Below are 24,116 nucleotides of genomic sequence, written 5' to 3'. Positions count from 1 at the left end.
AATAATTCTAAAACAATGTAGGGAAGCTGTGTATTGAATTATTTTATAAATTTGTTTATTTTTTATGATGTTTTTATTAAAGTAAATACTTTTACTATAAAATGTATGCACATGTCAAATTAGGTCAATATCTTTTGACACAGTAGTGAATAATGAGAATAGTTCTAAATTAACTTGCCTTAATGATACAGTTTTCAGTATACTTTTAACTTCTTAAAGATATGTTTGAAAAATAATTTAGGTGTATTGCAATTATATTTACCACTTATGTGGAATGGATGGGTTTATTAATATGAAAGGGTGGCAGAATTGGTTCAATCTGAGCTCTGGTCTCTTAGGTACTGCTAATTTATTGAACTGGCATGTAGAGTTCCTTGCTTCTTGTTTTTCTTTCATTCAGCATTGTTACCAGGTAACTACTTTTAAATGGGCATTTTTAGCACATAAAGAGCATTTAGTGTTGTCCTACTGTCCCTATATTATAAAATTTTAATTTAATTGCGAGGCAATTAAGTCCTCTTGTCATCTAATCCCATCCTATTTGTCCAGCCTTAATTTTAATTTGAAACTTTGTTTCCATTTTACCTGGGTAGTTGTCAGATTTATGCTTTAACTTGTGCTTTTCTGTTTTCTTGAACTGCCTTTGTCTTCTTTTCTATACTTTAAGACTGAGGCTAAATTCTACCCTTTTCAGAAGTCCTTTTATGCTGGAATCTTTGTTATGGTATTGTTGCAAGGATTGAATTAATTCATGGCATGCACTTAGCATAGTGCCTAGTGGCAAATGGTAAACACTCTAGAGTTTAAGTGTAGACTGATCTTAAGAGTTTCTGTGTTTGTAGAAGTAACATATCTATGACACAGTTTAGCTCTTAAATTCTAGCTTTGTACCTTTGTTTTCTCCTATATAAAATTCCTAAACAGGGTTGCGTAAGCTCTTTCCGAGCAGAGATAGGGTTTTATAGTTTTGACCTAATTCAGTTCCTAACATCAGTGACTGAGATTAAATCATACCAAGAAAACAATTTGTTTTTAATGTAGATGCGTGACTGTACTTGTTTTTCCATTATAAGACAGGATTTGGCTCAATAATTCTATTTGGATTGTATTTTTTTCCTTTATAAATAACATCCTTTTTCCCTCTTTAAAATGTATAGTGAAATTATAATTGTTTAGTATAATACCACCCTCTGTGGCACATAATAAAAGAGAGTGTATTTTAATTAGAACGGCTTCATGTTAGACATATAATGTTAGAGTGTATAGTTTTGAGAGTGTTAATTAGAATGACTTCATATTAAGACAGATGTATAGTGTTAGAAAAGCTGGAAATCCAGTGTACTCTTTTTTTAAACTTTTTTTAGGTCAGTTACAAACATAATGAAACCCCATACAGAGAACTCTGGTATACCCTCTCCCTTCAGATACCCAGATCTACCAGTTTTAATATTTTGCCTAATTTTCTCTAACATTCTGTCAATCAGTCTGTGTCTCTAGCTGTCAGTCTATTTTATCAATCCATTTCTGAGCACTTGACTGTAGGCTGTATATATTATGCTCCTTGAACATTTTATATACATGTTTTCATGTACGTTTCTTAAAAACAAGGATATTCATTTATGTAACCACCTTAAGTGTTATCAAGTTCAAGAACTTTAACATTTGATATAAAGCTTACAATCTATATTACAGTTTTTAAATATTCCTTTTTTTGTTAAGAGAAATTGTGACCTTTCAAAACAATCAGGCGTAATGTGCAGAATTCCCATACATCACTCCACCGCCAATATTTTGCATTGTTGTGAAACATTTGTTACACATTGTGAAAGAACATCATCAAAATATTACTGCTAACTATGGTCAAAGCTTATGTTTGGTGGTTTTTTCCCCATAAACTACCCTATTATTAACACTATATTTTAGTATTATACATTTGTCGTAGTTCATGAGAGAAGGCTCTCATATTTGCACTGTTAACCACAGTCCATCATCCACCATGTGGTTCACTGTGTTATACAGTCCCATCCATGCCTTGTACATTCCATCCAAAGTGTGTACTTGGTGGTTCTCAGTTTTGTCAGAGTTGTGCTATCATTGCCTCAGTCACCTTTAGAACATTTTTCTTATCCCATGTAGCAGTTTGATATTATTGATGGATTCCAAAAAGAAATACTGGATTATGTTTGTAAACTGATCTTTTCCTCTGGGTGTATTAGATTATATTGGATTCGTAGGTTTACTTGATTAAGTAATTATGTAAACCTCTTGTGCCGGAAAAAAGGCATGGTAAAGGACAGAGTTAAGGCTTCTTAATGTTGGAGTTTTCATTCTGGAGTTTGATGCTGAAGCCTTAAGCTGGAGCCCTGAGGAAGTAAGCACACAGAGGAAAGAGATTATGCCCCAGGAAGGGAGGAAACCAAGAATCCTGAACCCTCGCAGATGTCGGCAGCCATCTTGTTCCAGCCCGTGAAATAGCCTTTGGTGAGGGAAGTAACTTACGCTTTATGGCCTGGTATCTGTAAGCTCCTACCCCAAATAAATACCCTTTATAAAAACCACCAATTTCTGATAGTCTGCATCAGCACCCCTTTGGCTGACTAACACACTCCAATAGTAAAAATCCCATATCCCCCCATTATTGACTCTTAGTATTGATATAGTACCTTCTTTGTTGTTAATGCAAGAATATTATGGTATTGCTGTAATATTCTGAAGCATGTCTTTAGCATGCTTACACATACATTTCCATGTATGTTTTCTTAATAACAAGGATATTCAATTATGTGGCCACCTTAAGTGTCATATCAAGTTTAAGAAATTTAACATTTTGATATAAATCTTGAAGTCCATATTTCAGTTTTTTCATATGTTCCAGTAATTTCCCTTGGAGCCTTTTCTCCTCCCTTGTTTGATCCCAGCGAGGATTATGTGGTGCATTTAATATTCATAGACTCTTTACTTGCTTTTTTTTTTTTTTTTTAAATTGTGGAAACATGTATACAATCTAAACTTTCCCATCATAACCACTTCCAAGACTTCCATTCAGTGGGATTCATCATAGTCACAATATTGCAGTACTGCTGTCACTTTCTATTACTAAAACTTTACCATCTCCTTAAATTTACCTGTTTGAGGTTTGAGTATCTTAGAAAAGCATTGCTTGATTTTGAGAAACTCTTGTCTTTAGGAATATCTGACCAATAAAACAGTAAATGAAATCTAATGGGAAAAAGTAAGAAAGCAAAGCAAGATACCTAGAGGATAGATTGAGAAACTCCAACATAATGTCTAATTGGAGATCCAGAAGAGAGAATACAGAGAATGGTGGAGAAATAATATGGAAGAAATAATGACTAAGAATTTTCAAGAATTAAAAAAATTGAGTATTCTAAATAATTAGAACTGAGTTACAACTAAAACATTGTCTCAGATGAGAGGGATGCAGCAAAAGTGGTACTTAGCGATAAATTTATAAACCTTATGTGGCTGTATTAGCTTGAAAGATTGAAAATAAATGAGCCAGGTATTAAACTAAAAAAAAAACAAAAAAGAAAGTAAAACCAAGGGAAAAAGGAAGAGACTGGAAATAAAATTGAAAAAGAATTTAGTGAATAGGAAATAAAAAATATAAAAGCCATTAGAGATGATCAACCCAATCAAAGATGATTCTTTTCAGTTGATCAAGTTTTGGTAGTACTCATCAAGGAAAACAGAGATGATGCCAAATAATTTAAAAGGGGACAAATATATACAAATATAATAATGATTTTTAAAATTACAAGGGCTTGTCACTAATTTATATTTATAAATTTAACTTGGTGAGATTGTGTTTCCTAGGAAAAAAATATTAGCAAAATTGACTATAGAAGAAAAAGAGAATCTGAAGAAACCAAAACCATTAAAGAAATTGAAGCTGTAGTAAATTTTCACAAAAAGAAGAGTTAAAAAAAATAACTTTATTGAGATATAATTCACATTCCATACAGTTTACTGATTTAAAGTATACTCTACAGTTTTTTTTTTTTAAGATTTATTTGTTTTTATTTATTTCTCTCCCTACCCCACACCCCCAGTTGTCTGCTCTCTGTGTCCATTCGCTGTGTGCTCTTCTGTGACCACTTCTATCCTTATCAGTGGTACTGGGAATCTGCATTTCTTTTTTGTTGCGTCATCTTGTTGTGTCAGTTCTCCATGTGTGCGGCGCCATTCCTGGGCAGGCTGCACTTTCTTTTGTGCTGGGCGGCTCTCCTTACGGGTGCACTCCTTGCGCATGGGGCTCCCCTACGTGGGGGACACCCCTGCGTGGCACGGCACTCCTTGCGCACATCAGCACTGCGCATGGGCCAGCTCCACACGGGTCAAGGGGGCCTTGGGTTTGAACCGCGGACCTCCCATGTGGTAGGCGGATGCCCTATCCATTGGGCCAAGTCCGCTTCCCCTCTACAGTATTTTTAAGTATATTTGCAATCACGTAACCATCACCACTGTCAATTTTAGAATATTTTCATCACCTCCAAAAGAAATCCTGCCCCCATTACCTTCAGTCACTCCCTATTCTCCCCAAACGCTTCTGCTCTAGGCAGCCACTAATCGACTTTTTATGTTTCTATTGATTTACCTCTTCTGGGCATTTCATATAAATGGAATTATATAATATGTGGTCATTTTTTTAAACAATACTTTGTACATTTAATAATTAAGAATATAAACAACAATTAAAAAAGAAAAAACATTTGAATTAAAAACATTTCTCAATTAAATGTATTGAATACTCTTTTTAAAATCATACAGTGTTATACAATATATTTTGTTCATAGTAATGCAGTCATATAGTATTTTGTCCTTTTGTGTCAACATAATGTCCTCCAGGTTGATCCATGTTGTCATATGCTTTACAATTTTATTTCTTCTTACAGCTGCATAGTATTCCATCCTGTGAATAAACATACAATTTGTTTTTCCACTCATTATTTGCTGGACACCTTGGTTGTTTCTAACTTTTGGCAGTTGTGAATAATGCCACTATGAACATTGGTATGCAGATGCCTGTTCATGTCACTGCTCTCAAGTTTTCTGGGGTATACCCCATAGTGGTACTGCAGAGTCATGTGGCAAGTCTATATTCAACTTCTTTAGGAAGTGCCAAACAGTCCTCTGCAGTGGCCATACCATTCTGCATTCCTACCAACAGTGAGTAAGTGTTCCTGTCTCTCCACATCCTCTCCAACACTTGGAGTTCCTTTTTTTTTTCCTTTCCCCCTACCCTCACACTGCTGTTTTTGCTATCTATGTTTCTGTGTCCATTCTGCTGTGCTATCTTCTGTATCTATTTCTTTTGTTTCTTTTTTTTTTTTTTTTTTTTTTGCTTCTCATCTTTCTCCTCTAGGATTCACCAGGATTGGATCTCTGATGTAGAGAGAGGTTCCCAGTCAGCTGTGCCACCTCAGTTCCTGGTCTCTGCTGCACTTCACCTTGACTCTCCCATCGTCTCGCTCTTGTTGTGTCATCATCTTGCTGCATGACTCACTTGCGTGGGCACTGGCTCACTGCGCGGGCAGTGGCTCACCACGCCGGCACTCATGCGGGCACTCAGCTTGCCATGTGGGCATTTACCTCGCCACGCGGGCACTCACACGAACACTTGGCTCACCATTTGGACACTTAGCTTGCCACTGGGGCACCCACGTGGGCACTCAGCTTGCTGCACACAGGCTCTTGGTTCACTGCGAAGGCACTGGCTTGCTGTGCAGGCATGCTTTCTCTTCTTTTTTCACCAGGAGGCCCCAGGGATTGAACCTGGGTCCTCCCATATGGTCGGTGGAGGCCCTATTACATCACTTCCCTCTCCATCTTTTTAATAGTGGCCATTCTGATAGGTGAATGATATCTCATTGTAGTTTTGATTTGCATTTCCCTAATTATTAGTGATGTTGAACATTTCCTCGTATTTTTTTGCCATCTGTATTTCTTCTTTCGACAAATGTCTATGCAAGTCTTTTGCCAATTTTTAATTGGGTCATTTGTCTTTTTATTGTTGAGTTGTAACATCTCTTTATATATCCTGGATATATACCCTTATCTGTCATGTGATTTCCGAGTATTTTCTCCCATTGAGTCGGCTGCCTTTTCACCCTTTTGATAAAGTCCTGTGAGGTGCAAGTGTGTTTAATTTTGAGGAGATCCCATTTATTTTTTCTTTTGTTGTGCATGCTTTGGGTGTAAGGTGCAAGAAACCACTACCTCCTACAAGGTCTTGAAGAGGTTTCCCTGCATTTTCTTCTAGTAGTTTTATGATCCTGACTTTTATGTAGGTCTTTGATCCATTTTGAGTTGATTCTTGTATAGGGAATGAGATAGGGGTCCTCTTTCATTCTTTGGTTATAGATATCCAGTTCTTCCAGCACTATTTGTTGAAGAGACTGTTTTGACTGTTAACATTAACTTGGTAGGTTTGTCAAAAAAACAGTTGAACATATAGGTGAGGGTTTATTTCTGGACTCGATTGATGTGTCTATCTTTATGCCAGTACCATGCTGTTTTGATGACTAGCTTTGTAATATGTTTCAATTTCAGGCAGTGAAATTGCTCTCACATTGCTTCTCTTTTTAAAAATGCTTTTGGCTATCCGGGTGTACTTTCCCTTCCAAATGAATTTGGTAATTGCCATTTCTAATTCTGTCAAGTAGGCTGTTGGAATTTTGATTGATATTGCGTTGAATCTATAAATCAGTTTCGGTAAGATTGACATCGTCACGATATTTATTGTTATAATCCATGAACACAGAATCTTTCCATTTGTTCAGGTATTTTTAAATTTCTTTTAGCATTGTTTTGTAGTATTCTGCATATAGGTCCTGTAATTTTTGTTTAAATTAATTCCTAGGTATTTTAGTCTTTTTATTGCTATCGTAAATGAACTTTTCCTCCTCAGATTGTTCAGTACTAGTGTACAAAACATTACTGATTTTTGCATGTTGATTTTGTATCCTGCCACTTTGCTGAACTCATTAGCTCAAGTAGCTTTATCAGAGATAACTTCAGAATTTTCTAAATACAGGATCATGTTATCTGCAGACAGTTTTACTTTCTCTTTTCCTATTTGGATGTGTTTAATTTATTTTTCTTTGTCTAATTGCCCTAGGTAGAACTTCTAGTACAATATTGAATAACAGTGGTCACAGTGGGCATCCTTGTCTTATTTCTTGTCTTAGAGGGAAAGCTTTCAACCTTTCCCCATTGAGTATGATGTTGGCTGTGGTTTTTCATACTTGCCTTTTATCAGACTGAGGAATTTTCCTTCTATTCCTATCTTTTGAAGTGTGTTTTATCAAAAAAACAGTGCTGGATTTTGTCAAATGCTTTTTCTGCGTCAATTGATATGATCATGTGTTTTTTTCTCTTCATTTTGTTAATGTGGTTTATTACGTTAATTGATTTTCTTATGTTGAACCAGCCTTGAATAACAGGAATAAATCCCATTTGGTTGTGATGTATAAGTCTTTTGATATGCTGTTGGATTCTATTTGAAAGTATTCAGTTGAGAATTTTGCAGTTCAGTGCACTGGAGAGATTGTTCTGTAATTTTCTTTTTTTGTAGTATCTTTATCTGGCTTTGGTATTAAGGTGATGTTGGCTTCATAAAATGTGTTGGTTAATTTTCCCTCCTATTCAATTTTTTTGAAGAGTTTAAGCAAGATTGGTGTTAATTCTTTCCAAAACGCTTGGTGGAATTCACCTGTGAAGCCATCTTGTTCTAGACTTTTCATTGCTGGGAGATTTTTGATGACAGATTCAGTCTCTTTAAATGTGATTGGGGGAAGAGGACTTGACCCAGTGGATAGGGCATCCGCCTACTACACGTGAGGTCTGCAGTTCAAACCCCAGTCCTCCTTGACCCATGTGCAGCTGGCCCACGTGCAATGCTGATGTGCACAAGGATTGCCCTGCCACGCAGGGGTGTCCCCCGTGTAGGGGAGCCCCACGTGCAAGGAGTGCACCCCGTAAGGAGAGCCGCCCAGCGTGAAAGAAAGTGCAGCCTGCCCAAGAGTGGCGCCGCACACACGGAGAGCTGACACAACAAAATGACGCAAGAAAAAGAAACACAGATTCCCATGCCGCTGACAACAACAGAAGCGGACAAAGAAGATGTAGCAAATAGACACAGAGAACAGACAACTGGTGTGGGGGGGAAGGAGAGGGAAATAAATAATCTTTTAAAAAATGTGATTGGTTTATTAAGTTCTTGTATTTCTTGTAGTGTCAGTGTAGGTTGTTTGTGTATTTCTAGGAATTTGTCCATTTCATCTAGGTTGTCTAGTTTGTAGGCATATAGTTTCTCATAATATACTCTTATGATCCTTTTTATTTCTGTGGAGTCAGTAGCTACTTCCCCCATTCATTTATGGTTGTATTTATTTGCATCATCTCTCTTTTTTCTTTGTTAATCTAGCTAGGGGGTTGTCAATTTTATTGATCTTTTCAAAGAACCAGCTTTTGATTTTGTTTATTTCCTCTGTTGTGTTTTTGTTCTCAATTTCATTTATTTCTGCTCTAATCTTTATCATTTCTTTCCTTCTGCTTGCTTTGGGATTGGTTTACTGTTATTCTAGTTTCTTTATTTCAGTTAAATCTTTGAGTTTTGCTCTTCTTTTTTAATATTGGCATTTAGGGCTATAAATTTCCCTCTCAAGACTGCCTTTGCCGTATCCCATAAATTTTGATAAGTTGTGTTTTCCTTTTCATTTGTCTCAATGTATTTACTGATTACACTTGCAATTTCTTCTTTGACCCACTGATTATTTAGGATTGTGTTGTTCAGCCTTCACATATTTACTTTTTTCCTGTCTATTATTGATTTCCAGTTTCATTCCATTATGATCTGAGAAGGTGCTTTCAATCTTTTCATATTCATTGAGAGCTGCATTGGGCCCTAACATGAGGTATATCCTGGAGAAAGATCCTTGGACGCTTGAGAACAATGTATAACCTGCTGAGCTTGGATGCTGTGAAAGTATGTCTGTTAGGTCTAATTCTTCTATCATTTTGTTCAAGTTCTTTGTTTCCTTGTTGATCTTCTGCCTAGTTGTTTTATCTAATGATGTGAGTGAGGTATTGAAGTCTCCAACAATTATTATAGAGATGTTTATTTCTCCCTTCAGTTTTGCCAGAGTTTGCCTCATTATTTTGGGGCATCCTGGATAGGTGCATAGATATTGATGACTATTATATTTTCCCAGTAGATTGTACCTTTTTAAATTTATAATGGCCTTCTGTATCTCTTATAACTATTATGCACTTAAAGTATGTTTTGTCTAATGTTAATATAGCTCCCCCTGGTCTTTTTTAGTTATTATTTGCATGAAGTATCGTCTTCCAGCCTTTCACTTTCAGCCAGTTTATATCCCTGGGTTTAAGGTGAGTTTCTTGTAAGCAGCATATGGATAGCTCATGTTTTTTAATTTATTCTGTCAACCTGTATCTTTTGATTGGGGAGTTTAATCCATTCATATTCAGTGATATTTCTGTAAATGCATTATTTACTTTCACCATTTTATTCTTGGGTTTTCATATTTTGTACCATATTTTTGTCTGTCTTATTCTTAGGTTTTCATATTTTGTATCATATTTTTGCCTCTTTTTATTCCTTTGGTTATCCTTTGTCTTTTCTTTCTTCAATACTCTCCTCCAGACCTCTTCTGTCTTTTTATTTCAGATTCTAAGGATTCCTTTAGTATTTCCTGCGAAGGTGGATTGGTTTTTGAAAACTCTCTTAGTTTCCATTTGTTTGTGAATATTTTATGGTTATTTTCATATTGAAGTATAGTTTTGCTGGATAAAGAATTCTTGGCTGGCAGATTTTCTCTTTCAGTATCCTAATTGTATCATACCAGTCTTCTTTTCCCCATGGTTTCTGAAGAGAAATCTGTTATTAAGTCTCACTGGGCATCCCTTGTATGTGATGGTTTGCTTCTCCCTTGCTCCTCTGAGAATTTTCCCTTTATTTTTGACAGTTGACATTCTGAGTTGTGTGTCTTGGAGTAGGTCTGCTCAGATTATTCTGGTTGGGGTACGTTGTGCTTCCTTAGACATGTAAGATCATTTTTTTCATGAGAGTTGGGAAATTTTTAGCTATTATTTCCTCAAATACTCTTTCTGCCACTTTTCCTTTCTCTTCTCCTGGAACTTGCATCACACGTATGTTGCGTTTCATGTTGTCATTCAATTCTCTGAGCCCCTATTCAGCTTTTTCCATTCTTTTCTCCCTCTGTTCTTTTCTCTTCAATTTTAGCTGTTCTGTCTTTGGTGTCACTTATTCTTTCTTCTGTCATTTCGAGTCTGCTGTTGTATGCCTGTAATATGTTTTTGATCTCACCTATTGTGTCTTTCATTCCCATGAGCTCTGTTACTTTTCTATTAAGGATATCAAATTCTTCTTTGTACTTGCTCAGTGTTTTCTTGATGTCTTTTTTATCTTTTCACCATACTGACTTTCAAAACATTAATTTGATTTTGGAAATTTGAGCTCATCTCTCTAATCAGTTCTTACATCTCTTCTGTGACTCTGATATATTCCTTTTCTTGGGCCATGTCTTCCATTTTCTTGGTCTGGCTTGTCATTTTTTTGCTGGTGTCTAGGCATCTGATTAGCATGTAGTTTACACAGATGCTCAATTTCTCTTTTGTAGGGAATTAGTGGCAGGAGGCTATGTGTTCCACTGCTCTTGGATTCTTGGCTCGACCTGGATTGTTAGGATTGTCCCTGCTAGTTGCTCAAAACTGGACTGTGGACCAGGTAATTGGTTGCAAACCACTTCCTAGGGCCTTGGGGAGAGAAGCAATAAAGGCCAGAAAAGCCTTTCTCACTCAAATTTAGTTTTCTTACATGCACTTCCTTGGTCTTCCAGCAGATGGCGTTCTTTGGCAGCTCTCAGTTCAGTGGTTGGTAGGAGTGTTATTTGTTGCAACACATACTGGATCAATGTGATAGAGCCTGGAGCTTAAGAGCCTTGTAATTCAGCCTTTCTCAGAGATGGTTCACCAGCCTTCTCTGACAGCCCCCTCTCCTTTCTGGGGTAGAGTATATTTCCACTTGCCTTTGAGTCCTTAACAATCAGTCCCAGTTAGTAAAGAAGGAGATCAGGAGGGTTGTATATCTTTAACCCCTTGTGGGCTCCAAGGCCAACAGTGGCATGCCCCTCTCTGGAAGGACTCCAGGACACAGCAGACCAAATTTGTGAGTCAGAAGCTGAGTCAGCCTTGGGCTGTGTCCCTTTCTCTCCTGTTCTCTGGGGTGGCAGAGCCCTGAAGCCCCGTTTGTCTGTCTGTCTGTAGTGCAGGCCCAGAGGCCTGAGAGTTCTAAAGTGCCCTTACTGTGGGGGAGGGTGCAGGCAGCAGCCGCCGCTGGTCTCAGCTCCTGGTTCTGAAGTCATGATTCCCCTAGTTTGTCCCTTTCTCCTCAGGGTGGTGTCTAGCCTTTGCCTCTGTCCTAAACCCTAGATCCTTTTCCAGATTGTTTCAGCCTATCCTCTAGCTATTTTTCTGGAGAAGAGTAGAAGAAGAGTCTTAGACTTAGAAGGGATCTTAGAATTCACTGATCCTAACTCCTGTACTGTACAGGTGTAGAGGGTGTCTTGCTTCTGAACTTTAGTATAGAGTTTTTAAGGTTTATCCATGTTTTCATACTTATCAGTACTTCATATTGCTAAATAATAATCCATTGTATGTGTGCACCAAATTTGGTTTATGCATTCATCTGTTAATGGATATTTGGGTTACTATGAATAATGCTGCTGTGAACATTTGTAGATAAGCTTTTGTATGGATCTTTTATTTCTCTTTGGTATAAACCTACAAGTAGAATTTCTGTGTGATATAATAGCTCTATGTTTAACTTTTTAAAGTAAATTTCTTGAAGTATATCATCCATATAGAAAACCTACATAAACAATAGTTGTATAGTAATAGTTGTGAACTTACAAAAAACAAACATACATAACATCTTACAGGACTCTCAATACCTCACCCTACCACCAATACCTTCTATTGTTGTGAAACACTTTTAACTAATAATGAAATAGCAGCTTCAAAATATTACCTTTACTGGATTTTATCTAGGTTCTTGACTATGCTGCAGAAATTAATTTCAAGAGCATGTTGGGTGAGTTAGGCCAGTAATTAATTCAGGCAGGGAAGGACAAGAAATGGGAGAAAATAACAGATCATGGGTCCCAGGTAGAGAGGAAGGGGCTGAAAAGTGGTCAAGCGGGCTGATTTACAGATTCCATTATTTCATTATAGGTTATAAATGCCCAGGTTTTACTTGGGTAGTGATCCACACGGGGGAGAAGGCAGCCTGAGGCGGGGTCCAAAGGCGAGAGAGTGCGTGTTCAGACCTCTCAGGCTGCTTTCTGAACTGTTAATTATCCCACCCCTTTGCTAATGGTGGGGAGGAATGCCAGCTGTTTACTGTTTTGATGATTACCCCACCCATCAATTCCTCTTGTGGGTTTGATGATAGAGCCCTTGGGAAATACCCAGGGCTTCTCCTGGCTTCCAGAGGAAGTCTTGGTTGTGAATGGCAGAATCTTGTGGAGGGCATTACTGATGTCCATCCTGGGGTTACTGATGTCCATGTGGACTTCTTGCCAGGTTCCAGATCCATCTATTGATTCCCTGTCTTACTAGCTGGTTCATGACCACTAACCAAAGTATCTTACATTTGGTGTATTTTCCCTCCACTCCCCTATTAGTTTATATCATTCATATATGAACATACATAAACAATAAGTATATAGTGAAGGTTGTGAACTTTCAAAGCAAACATGTATAACATCATACAGGGGTCCCATAAATCAACCCACCACCAACACCTTGCATTATTGTGAGACATTTGTTATAAATTATGAAAGCATATTGTCAAAATATTACTGCTATCTTCCATTTGGTGTATTTTCCCCCCAAGCCACCCTATTATTATTTTTTAAAATATGTTTTTATTACAGAGGTTGTGAACTTACAAAAACAGTCATGCACATGTGCAGAATTCCCATACAACACCCCTCTGTCAACATACCACTCTGTGGTAGAACATTTGTTACAGGTTATGGGATAATATCATCAGACTATTACACCAACCATGGTCCATAGCATACATTTGGCACACTTTTTCCATACTCTCCCAGTATCAACACAGTACATCTTTGGCATAGATGAATGAATCTATGTTTAACTTTTGAGAAACTGCCAGACTGTTTGCAATTTTCCATTCCCACCAGCAGTGTTTGAGGTTTCCAGTTTCTCAGTATCCTCACCAACCATTATCACCTGTCTTTTTGTTTTTAATTATCTTAGTTGGTATGAAATAGTACCAAGTAGAATGAATATTCTCCTGGGAAAAAAAAATCAACAGATGATTTGTGTTAATAAGAGAGAAATAAGAGTTACCACATACGAGATCAATATTCTAATTGGCAATAACCAGTTAGAAAATAAAAAAGATTCCCATTACAACAATTCTGTAAAGTACCATGGATAAACCCGACCAAAAATAGAAGACCTGTAAGGAGAAAATTAGAGCATTTTAATGACAGACATAAAATTAAATGTGAATAAAAAGGATGTATTATATTTGTGGTATTACCCAAAAGTTACTTCTCTGAATTATATGTAGTCCCAGACAAAAATCCCAGTAGGATTTTGTGTTTGTGTGTGAAAATGACTTTCATGTCCACAGCTAAAGGTGTAAGAATAACTGAGGTTGTTCTAAAAGAACAAGGAGGAACTCAACCTGTTGGATTTCACCTATGGTATTTAAAATGGAATATTTATAATGGAATGGGAAAAAAAGCAGCAAGACCTAATAACATGAATTAATCTCCCATATACAATGTTGAGCAAGAGAAGTAAGGCATAAAAAATTACATGTTGTATGATTGCATTTATAGGAAGCTCAAAAGCAGATAAAACTAATCTGTGTTGATAGCACTCAAAATAGTGGTTAATCTTACTGATTGGGAAGGCAAATGAGGGAACCTTTTGGGGCATGAGAGATTTTTATATAGATCTAGGTTGGGTCACATGAGGACTATATTTAAACATTCACCAAATGTTACACATAGCATTTGTATACTTTATGTAAGCTATACTTCAATTATATATATATATATGAAGCAGTGTAGTATTAGTATGAGAACAAATTAATGTAACAGAATAGAGAGTTCACAAATGGATCCATGCATATATAGGAAGTTAGAAAATGCTAGAGATGGCATTTCCTGTAAGGAGGGAAAGAAAGAGTGGACTGCTGAATTGTTTTTCTATATGGAGGGGGAAACTGGATCTCTACTTCAAACTATACACAAAAATAATTTCCAGTTGAATTAAACATTAAACATGAAAAATAAACTTAAGAATATTGAAGAATATGTAATTTTATGATATGGAGGGGCTTCTTTAACAAGCCAATAAAAAGAATACCATCAAGGATAATTTCTGCATGAAGTCTGTAACTGAGGAAGGAGCTGAATTATCTTGAAAAGAGGAATCTTCTCTCTTATAAAAATGTTGCTTATAAAAATGTTGAAGGAGCTTGTAGGTCATCTTGGAGGGTCATCTCAAGTATTGAGCAAAAGACGGGAGGTGCTGAGAAGAAACAGCAAATGGCTCTTAAGAGAAAATTGAGCCTGAGCCCAGAGATACCTGCAATGATGTACGTCTCTTGAAAAAGTTCTCGATCCCCCAATGCCTCACAAACAGAGAGCAAAGTCTTCTATTTAAAAATGCAAGTAGACTACTATCGTTATTTGGCTGAGGCTGCTACTGGTGATGATGAGGAGGAAGGGACTGTGGATAAGTCACAATAAGCATACCAAGAAGCATTTGAAATCAGCAAAAAGAAGATGCAGTGAACGCATCCTATCATATTGGGCATGTCGTTAACATTTCTGGGTTCTATTTTGAGATCCTGAACTCCCCAGAGAAAGTCTTCCTCTCTTGCAAAGACAACTTTTGATGACGCCATTGCTGAACTTGATGTATTAAGTGAAGAATCATAGAAGACAGTATGCTAATAATGAAATTATGGAGAGATCACTTGACATTGTGGGCATTAGATGCCCAAGGGGATGAATCTGAAGCAGGAGAAGGAGGGGAAAGTTACCTGACCTTCCAGCTTTTGTCTGCCTCATTCTAAAATTTACAGTAGTCCATTTGTCATCCATGTTGTCCCACAAATAGTTTCTTGTGTATAATTTATGACAGGTTTATGTTACTTCTATTGGACTTTGTGTATTTCCCATATGGTTTTTATGTTTAATACTAGAAGAATAGAGTCAGTTAACATTTAGGGAATTAGCTGTTTTCATTTCGAGGTGGCCAATATGGGGGTGTGAAATTTTTATACAAGTTGTAAATGTTTGGTTTAGTACTTTGGATACATTGTAGCTTTACAAGGACCAGTGTTAAAACTGCTTCCAGGTCTAAGCAAGGAAAACTGCCTACATACTGGATTTTCCTGGTGGGAGTAAAGGGGATAATTGGTTCCAGTTGCAGTGTAGTTATTGTAGGTACTTTAAGGTTTGGAGCACTTTCGAGGCTGTGGTAGAAACATATCCCATGGATATTACATGTTGAACTATGTGTGTCTATGGAATACACATTTGTGTGGAATACACATTTGTGTGGAATACACGTGTGTCTGGAATACACAATTGTACACTTCAGACTACAGCTCCAGTTTACTCTGGAGAGGGGCAGAAACGTTCACATTCCATTATTTGTAAAGTTATCTTTGCTTTCCTTATTTTTGCTACACTCATTTTATTGGTATTTAAATGTTTTAGACAACCTAAGAACAAATGTACAAGAAACGATGCAGTAAAAAATGAGTTACTTGATATCCATTACTTCTTGAGCACAGCATTAAAACAAAACAACAACAACAAAAATATATTAACTTATTTTTAGGTCTTTTGCTTTTGTGGTATACTTTTCTTTTTGGATACTTGCCTAACTAACAGGTGTGTGCTGTAAAAATAGTTTAACAGGGAAATAACTTGATGATGGCTAACTTTGTTTAATGTTTTATGAAATTTTCATGAACAATCCAAGGATAATTGTTAGGAACATGTATTAAGTTGCTGTAGGTAGAATAAAAGTTTTATGAATGGACTTTTCAATTACTTTCTCTACGGCTTTTCTTGTAAATTGGTCTTTTGGTTCTGAAACTTCTCTAAGACAAATTGTATATATTTGGAAATTTATTTTTTATTCCCTTTTGGCAGCTAATGGGCTTTTAGCAAGTTTAAATACAAAAGTTTATCATAACAACAAAAATACTACTCATGTAACTACTGTTCCCAACCATGTCCCTTTTTCCTTTCCTACCTTTTTTCTCCCCCTGCCCCTCCAAAAATTAGTTTCTGTTGGGGGAGGGGGCTGTCAATGAAAGTAAAGTAATGTGTTCTATTTAAATTTTTGATATGGCATTTTCTAACTTAGGAAGTCACAAGTCACAATGTTCTTGGCCCATCATGATGTTGGGTAGCATTAACTGTAAATTTTATGCTTCTACTTTTTGTTTTTAAGAATTTCTTGATACTCTCGTAGCCTGCCTTTGATTTAGATCCTTTATTCTTTCTATTTGTCAGGTGTACAGGATTACCTTCCTTTTTTTGACCTTCTCCTTTCTTGTCCCCAACCATTCCTATTTGGTGGCCGTGCATTGGAAAAAGGCCAGAGGATCTTTCTGGTGCAATCAATATCTGAGATACTATCCTACTTCCTTTGTTTGCATCCCACAAACTGTTTCCCTCATCCTGGTAACTGCAACTCATCTCTCCTTAGCTGATAAGATTGTGTTTAGCTATCTCCCTTTAAGTCTTACCTTTCTTGAAAGGTCTGTCATTGTCTGCCTTTAAATCCTTCCTCTTCCTCTGTTCTCTGAATAACCACAGGGCTAAGTTATACCCAAATTTCACCCTATAGACTATTTCCTGAGTACTTTGCAGAAAACACCAAACAAAAATACCATGTTAAAAGAGGTATATTTTTTTCTTTTAGAATGTAAGCTCCTCAAGAGCAGGGACAATGTTTTCTACGTGTTCTATTGTGCCTGGTACACTAAATGCTCTATAAATACTGATGTTGGGAGGCAGTGAGTCTTAATGACAAGAGTGAGAAACTGAAATCCCAAATATTACTTCGTTGATATTTATTATGACCTCAGATAAATTGGGAAATTTTGGCCCTTCTGGAAATTTGTCCCAAAATATTACATTCAAATAAAGGTATAATGGAGGCCTTGGGGTCTTTCTTTCAAGGAGAAAAGTTCTTTCATGTATGTATTTGGGAAAACATAATAATGCATCTTCATATACAGTTTATTTTAGCTTGTCTATTGCTTTCCCTTGACAAACAGACCAAGGAGATGAAATAATCATTTTATAGCTAGGGAAAATTAAGCTAGACTGAGGAGATGGCTTTCATTCATTAAGTTATAAATAAAATCAACTAAAAAATAAGTGGCTGGGAGGAAATATGTGCAGTGTTTGTACTATGTAGTGGATTTGTTTCCAGAGTATGTAGAGAACAAAAGAAAAAGAAACAGTACAAATGAAATGGGCAGTGGATATAAATAGGCACTTTGCAGCAAAGGAAACTGGAAATTGGACTGGCTAATGAACTGAAAAGATGCTTGGTCTCATTTGTAGAGAAATACAGTTTAAAATTACAAGTCATGAATTTTCACCCATCAAATTACAAACGCTCAGAATATGATAAAGGTTATACAAGTGAAAATGTGCATACCCTAGTATTCAGCGATTACTATTAGTATAAAGAAACTTGCATGTTTGTCCCAGGAGATTTGTGTAAGGATATTCATTGGGGGAAAAAAAGCTATGCCTATCAATAAGGCAAGGATAAATAAAGTATAGATTAATCATATATGGAGAACTATGTAAATCTATGTTTAGTTATCATCATTGGTAATTATTATTTTTAATTATTATTTTTTAAAATTAAATACATTGTAGCCTCATTCTCGAACACGCCTTCACTCCCGTCTTGGGTGTGTACTGTCACTTTTACTTTCACTTTGCAATAAACACTGCTTGCTTGTTTAAACTGGCACTTCCGTGAATTTTGTCTTGCAAGGTGGCCAAGGACCTGAAAGGCCCACCCAGTTAAGGATTTTTTAAATCCTATAAAACTGTACAGTGAAAAATGTAACCTTAAAGTAAACCTATAGACCTTGGTTTATAGCAATGCTTCAGTATTTTTTCATCAGTTGTAACAAATATACACAATAATGTAAGATGTTATTTAAAAAATACATCGTATTTACTATGATCATGAATTGTTCTAAGCGTGCTGTGAATGTTTTTTTAATCCTCATAAGAACTCAGAAATAGGTACTGCCATTATCTCCATCTTAAATGACAGTGGTACTAAAGCACAGAGCGTATAAATGACCTATCTGTAATTAGTAAGCAACAGACCTGGGATTCAGAGCTAGATTTCAATCCCAGTCATGTGGCTCCAGAGTCCACTATGCCATGCTGCATTTTGATGTCCATAAATATGGAGAAACTTCCTGAATGTAAAGAAAAGTTAGTTGCAGAATGCTGTGTATAGTGTCATCTTATACTGAATTCCTGGCAGTTGCTGCCTCTGGACCTGAATAGTAGGTAAGGGAAGTTTGGTAATGGTGGTGAAAAGTTTGGATAACTGAATTTCTTTTCCTTTAAAGATTATGTATATCACTTTTATAGCTTTTAAAATACCTCTATTTTGTATATACTTATTTTTCCAAAAAGAAACTCTGAAAAGAATTAACCCTTATTGTTTTATCTTCACTAATTCTTGATAGTGGCTTGTAAAAAGAAATCAGTGGCCCTAGCACAATGAGTATTGTCTTGTTCAGAGATATGAGCAGCAAAGTCCTGGACATTGGTTTAGGTGCTGGAGCTATGAGATACAGAGGTGAAGAGGTTTGTTTCTCTGTTTAAGGAGGTTGGAGTTTTATAGGAAAAGAGGAAAAATAAGTTTAATTCAGTGTGCTATGTGTAGATCTCTTTTCTTCTGGTTCTCCATTCCACATCTTTTCCTCTAAATACAAACAGGAAAAGGGAAATGTCTTGATTTGGGTTGTGGGAAACAGGAAACGAAATACTGATGGTGGTACCACTACCTGTACTTTTACAAAACTACCATAGAATAATTCTTGCTTATTCACCATTGTATCTCCAAAATTTAGGATAATGCCTTATCCTTAGTAGAATCCTAGATGTTTAAGTGAATAACAAAGACACATTTTCACTCTTTACTGTCAAAATTAACTAGCACCTCAACCCAATTCCTTACCCTATCTAGGATTGCTTCCATTGGTTCACTTGCCAAAGGCTACATACAGTTCACTGTTGACTGGAAACTGTTTTATTCCAAAGAAATCTGAATTGAGTAATATTTTAATCTGTAGGGAATTTTAGGTCTGAAAAATCCATTTTATTTTCATTGTGCTGAGTCCAGGACATTTTTTTAAATTGTAGTTTTCTAATATTGGGATAGTACAGTTGTTTTTCTCAGTTTTACCGTCTTTGCCAGTGCTCTCTTTTAAAAAGTGTTTATGTGCTGTATTTTGTGGTATTCTTAGTGTGCTAAAATCACTCTCTCTTAAAGTTTCCAGGAGGGTTGTGGACTGTTTCCAGATGGTATTAGTGTTCATAATATGAGAGCAGTACCTTTCAAATTCTGTCGTGGTCTCTCATAACAAGTAGTGCTATTTTTTCTTTTCATCCTAGCAAGAGAGGGGTGTTTTCCTTGGTGGCAAGTGGGCGTTACATGATAATCTTCACAGAGAGGCAAATTTAAGTATCTGAAAATTGGCAAGAATGGATAAATACATCATAGTGAAAGTTGTGTAACCGAATTTTATCTAGGTTCTTGGCTATGCTGCAGAAATGAATTTCAAGAGCATGTTGGGTGAGTTCGGCCAGTAATTTATTAAGGTAGGGAGGGAGGAGAAATGGGAGAAAATAACAGCTCATCGGTCCCAGGTAGAGAGGAAGGGGCTGAAAAGCGATCAAGAGGACTGATTTACAGACTACAATTTCCAATTATAGATTATAAATCCTCAGGTTTAATTGCATAGTGATCTAAGCAGAGCAGAAGAAAGCCAGATAGGGGTCTAAGGGTGAGAGAGAGATTCAGCCTTTGTGCCAGCTTTTTTTTTTTTTTTAATTTATTGAAGTATATCACTCATACATAAACAATAAGTGTATAGTAGTAGTTGTGAACTTACAAAACAAATACATATAACATACAGGACCCTCGTACCTCACCCTACCACCAATACCTTGCATTGTTGTTAAAAATCTTTATCTAATGATTAATGAGCATTGTCAAAATCTTGCTACTAACCAAAGGATTTTTCACCCAACCCACCCTATTATTATTATCTTTATATCATTTATATTTGAATATACATAAACAATAAGTGTATCGTAAAAGTTGTGAACTTACAAAGCAAACCTGCATAACATCATACAGGGGTACCCTACATCAACCCTCCACCAACACTTTGCATTGTCATGAGACATTTGTTACAAATTATGAAAGAATATTGTCAAAATCTTAACTACTCATCATAATCCTTATCTTACATGTGGTGTGTTTATCCCCCAACCCACCTTATTATTATTTTTAAATATATTTTTTTATGACAGAAGTTGGAAAATTATAAAGCAATCATGCATATGTGCAAAATTCCCAAGCAACACCACTCTCTCAACATACCACACTGTGGTGGAACATTTGTTACAAATAATATAATATCATCTGATTGTTATCATGTCCATAGTATATATTTGGCACACATTTTCCACACTGTTCCATTATCAACACAGTACATCTTTAGCATAGATGGAAGAATATTATATTATACACAGTCCATAGGTCACTCCAGTGGTATCTTTCCCATGCTCCTCCATAGTCCCACCACCCTGCAATAGTGATGTAAATTTGCTCTAACTAACAAAGGACACTCTCGCATTTGTACCATCAACTACAATTGTCATCTACCTCTTGGTTTTCTGTCCTTTTCGGTTTCTAGATTATTCTCTAGCATTCTGCCAGTTGGCATTTACCTCCCTAGACTACCATTTTCAGCCACATCCCCATTTATAAACTAGCTGTTAATATGTGTTACCACCACGGTATACATTTCCACACTTCTACAGTAAAGCTAATTAAAACTTACATATACATTAAACATCAGTAGTCCATCTCAGTCCTCCTCACCTACTTTAAGAATGCTGCACCAGGTCTTTTTTTTTTAAAGATTTATTTTATTTTTTTTTATCTATTTCTCTCCCCTCCTCCCCCCCCCCCCCCCCGGTTGTCTGTTCTCTGTGTCCATTTGCTGCGTGTTATTCTTTTTGTCCGCCTCTGTTGTTGTCAGTGGGACTGGAAATCTGTGTTTCTTTCTGTTGCTGTGTCAGCTCTCCGTGTGTGTGGCGCCATTCCTGGGCAGGCTGCACTTTCTTTCGCCCTGGGCGGCTCTCCTTACGGGGTGCACTCCTTGCGCGTGGGGCACCCCTACGTGGGGACACCCCTGCGTGGCAGGGCACTCCTTGCGTGCATCAGCACTGCTCATGGGCCAGCTCCACATGAGTCAAGGAGGTCCAGGGTTTGAACTGCGAACCTCCTATGTGGTAGATGGACACCGTAACCACTGGGCCAAGTACGCTTCCCTGCCACCAGGTCTTGAAGATATTTTCCTACAGTTTCTTCTAGAAGCTTTATGGTTCTTTTATTTTTAGGTTTTTGATACATTTTGAGTTAATTTTTGGGTAAAGTGTGAGAGAGAGGTCCATTTTCCTTCTTTTGGCTTTGGATATCCAGTTCTTTCAGCATCATTTGTTGAATGGACTGTTTTGCCCGAGCTGAGTGGGTTTGACAGGCTAGTCACAAATCACTTGACCATACATGTAAAAGTCTATTTCTGAACCATTAGTTTGGTTCCATTGGTCTAAGTGTCTGTGTTTATGCCAGTACTATGCTGTTTTTACCACTATAGCTTGGTAATATAATTTAAAGTCTAGAGAAGAGAGTTTGCTTTTCCTTTTTAAGATGTTTCTGGCTATTCAGGACTCCTTACCCTTCCAAATGAATTTGATAATTGTGTTTTCAATTAAAAAAAAAATGCCGGTGGACTTTTTTTTATCAGGATTGCACTGAATCTGTATATCAATTTGAGTAGAATTGACATCTTAATGATTTTTAATATTCCGATCCTTGAGCATGGAATGTTCTTCCAGTTATGGCCTTTTTAAATTTCTTTAACATTGAGTTGCAGTTTTCTGACTACATGTGCTTTACATCGTTGCTTAAGTTTATTCCTGACTATTTGAGTTTTATCTGTCATATTCTATTTTCACCACTCTTTTGACTCTTTGGTTACTTTTATTGATATAATCTTCATTTCTAGACTCTCTTCTAGGCCTGTCCTGTCTTTTCAGGTTCTATCACACCCTTTAGAATTCCCTGAAAATCTGGTCTCCTGGTCAGAAATTCTCTGTTTCTGTTTATCGATGAATATTCTAAACTCACCCTCATTTTTTAATTTTTGAAAGACAGTCTTGCCAGTTAGAAGATTCTTAGCTGGTGGAAGATTTTCTCTTGTAGTATCTTAAATATATTAGACCAGTGTCTTCTTGCTTCCATGGTTTCTGGTGAGAAATCAGTACTTAATCTTATTGGGTTCCCCTTATATGTATGCATCACTTTTCTCTTGCTTTTCTCAGAATTCTCTCTTTGTCTTTGGCATTTGACATTCTGATTAGTATGTGTCTTGGAGTTGGTCTATTCAGAATTTTTGGGATGGGAGTACGTTGTGCTTCTTGGACATGGATATCTTTGTCCATCAATATGGTTGGGAGATTTTCTACCATTATTTCTTCAAATATTCGTTCTTCTCATTTTCCCATCTTTCCCTTCTCATATATTACATGTATGTTTACATGTCTTTTGCTGTCATTTAGTTCCTAAGACCTTGTTCAGTTTTTTTCTTCTTTTCTTCATCTGCTCTTTTAGTATGTTCACTTTCGCAGGCCATTTCTTTAAGCTCATCAGTTCTTTTTTCTACCTCCTCAAATAGGCTATTATATATTCCAGTTTTTTTTTTAAATTTCATTTATTGCACCTTTGATTCCCATAAGATCTGCTATTTTTCTATGTATGCCTTAAAGTTCTTCTTTGTGCTCATTCAATGTCTTCTTTTTTTAATTTAGATTATTTTTTATTTATTTCTCTTCCCTTCCCCCTCCCCAGTTGTCTGCTCTCTGTGTCCATTCGCTGTGTGTTCTTCTGTGTCCGCTTGTATTCTTGTCAGCGGCACCGGGAATCTGTGTCTCTCTTTGTTGCATCATCTTGCTGTGTCAGCTCTCCATGTGTGTGGCACCACTCCTGGGCAGGCTGCACTTTTTTCACGTGAGGCGGCCCTCCTTACAGGGCATGTTCCTTGCGCGTGGGGCTCCCCTACACAGAGGACACCCCTGTGTGGCACGGTACTCCTTGCATGCATCAGCACTGCGTGTGGGCCAGCTCACTACACGGGTCAGGAGGCCCTGGGTTTGAATCCTGGACCTCCCATATGGTAGGTGGATGCTCTATCCATTGAGCCAAATCCACTTCCCTCTAATGTCTTCTTAATATCCTTGTCTCTTTGGCCATCTCATTGAATTTTTTAAGGAGATTTGTTTGAACATCTATGATTAGTTGTCTCAACTCCTTTCTGTCATCTGGAGGCTTATCTTTTTCCTATAACTGGGCCATATCTTCCTGTTTCTTGGTGTGGATTGTAATTTTTTGTTGGTGTCTTTGGCATCTGGCATACTAGAATATTTATTCTGGGTACAGTTTTTCTCTTTAGTTTGGGACATCCTGCCATATCTCCCTTGCTGGTTGTGCAGTAGGAACTAAGGATGTAGTTGGTGCTATAAGCTTTGGAGGCTCAAGCTGCCCTCATTGCCCCAGGTCACAGCTGTGTGGAATAATCCAAGTCATGCAGGCCTAAACCTTAGTTGCCCAGAGAGACTGATGAAGCTTTGTGCCCCTTT

General features: G+C 37.0%; 1 protein-coding gene across 3 annotated transcripts in view; it reads left to right on the top strand.

The window, feature by feature from the left end:
• YAF2 (YY1 associated factor 2) overlaps positions 1-24,116 on the top strand; it is a 102,535-nt gene that overhangs the window by 25,010 nt on the left and 53,409 nt on the right. The window lies entirely within an intron of this gene.

This window comes from Dasypus novemcinctus, chromosome 12, assembly GCF_030445035.2.
Source record: "Dasypus novemcinctus isolate mDasNov1 chromosome 12, mDasNov1.1.hap2, whole genome shotgun sequence".
Classification (NCBI taxonomy): Eukaryota; Metazoa; Chordata; class Mammalia; order Cingulata; family Dasypodidae; genus Dasypus; species Dasypus novemcinctus.
Note: the sequence above shows the minus strand (reverse complement) of the source record. Positions and strands in the feature narration are given on the sequence as shown.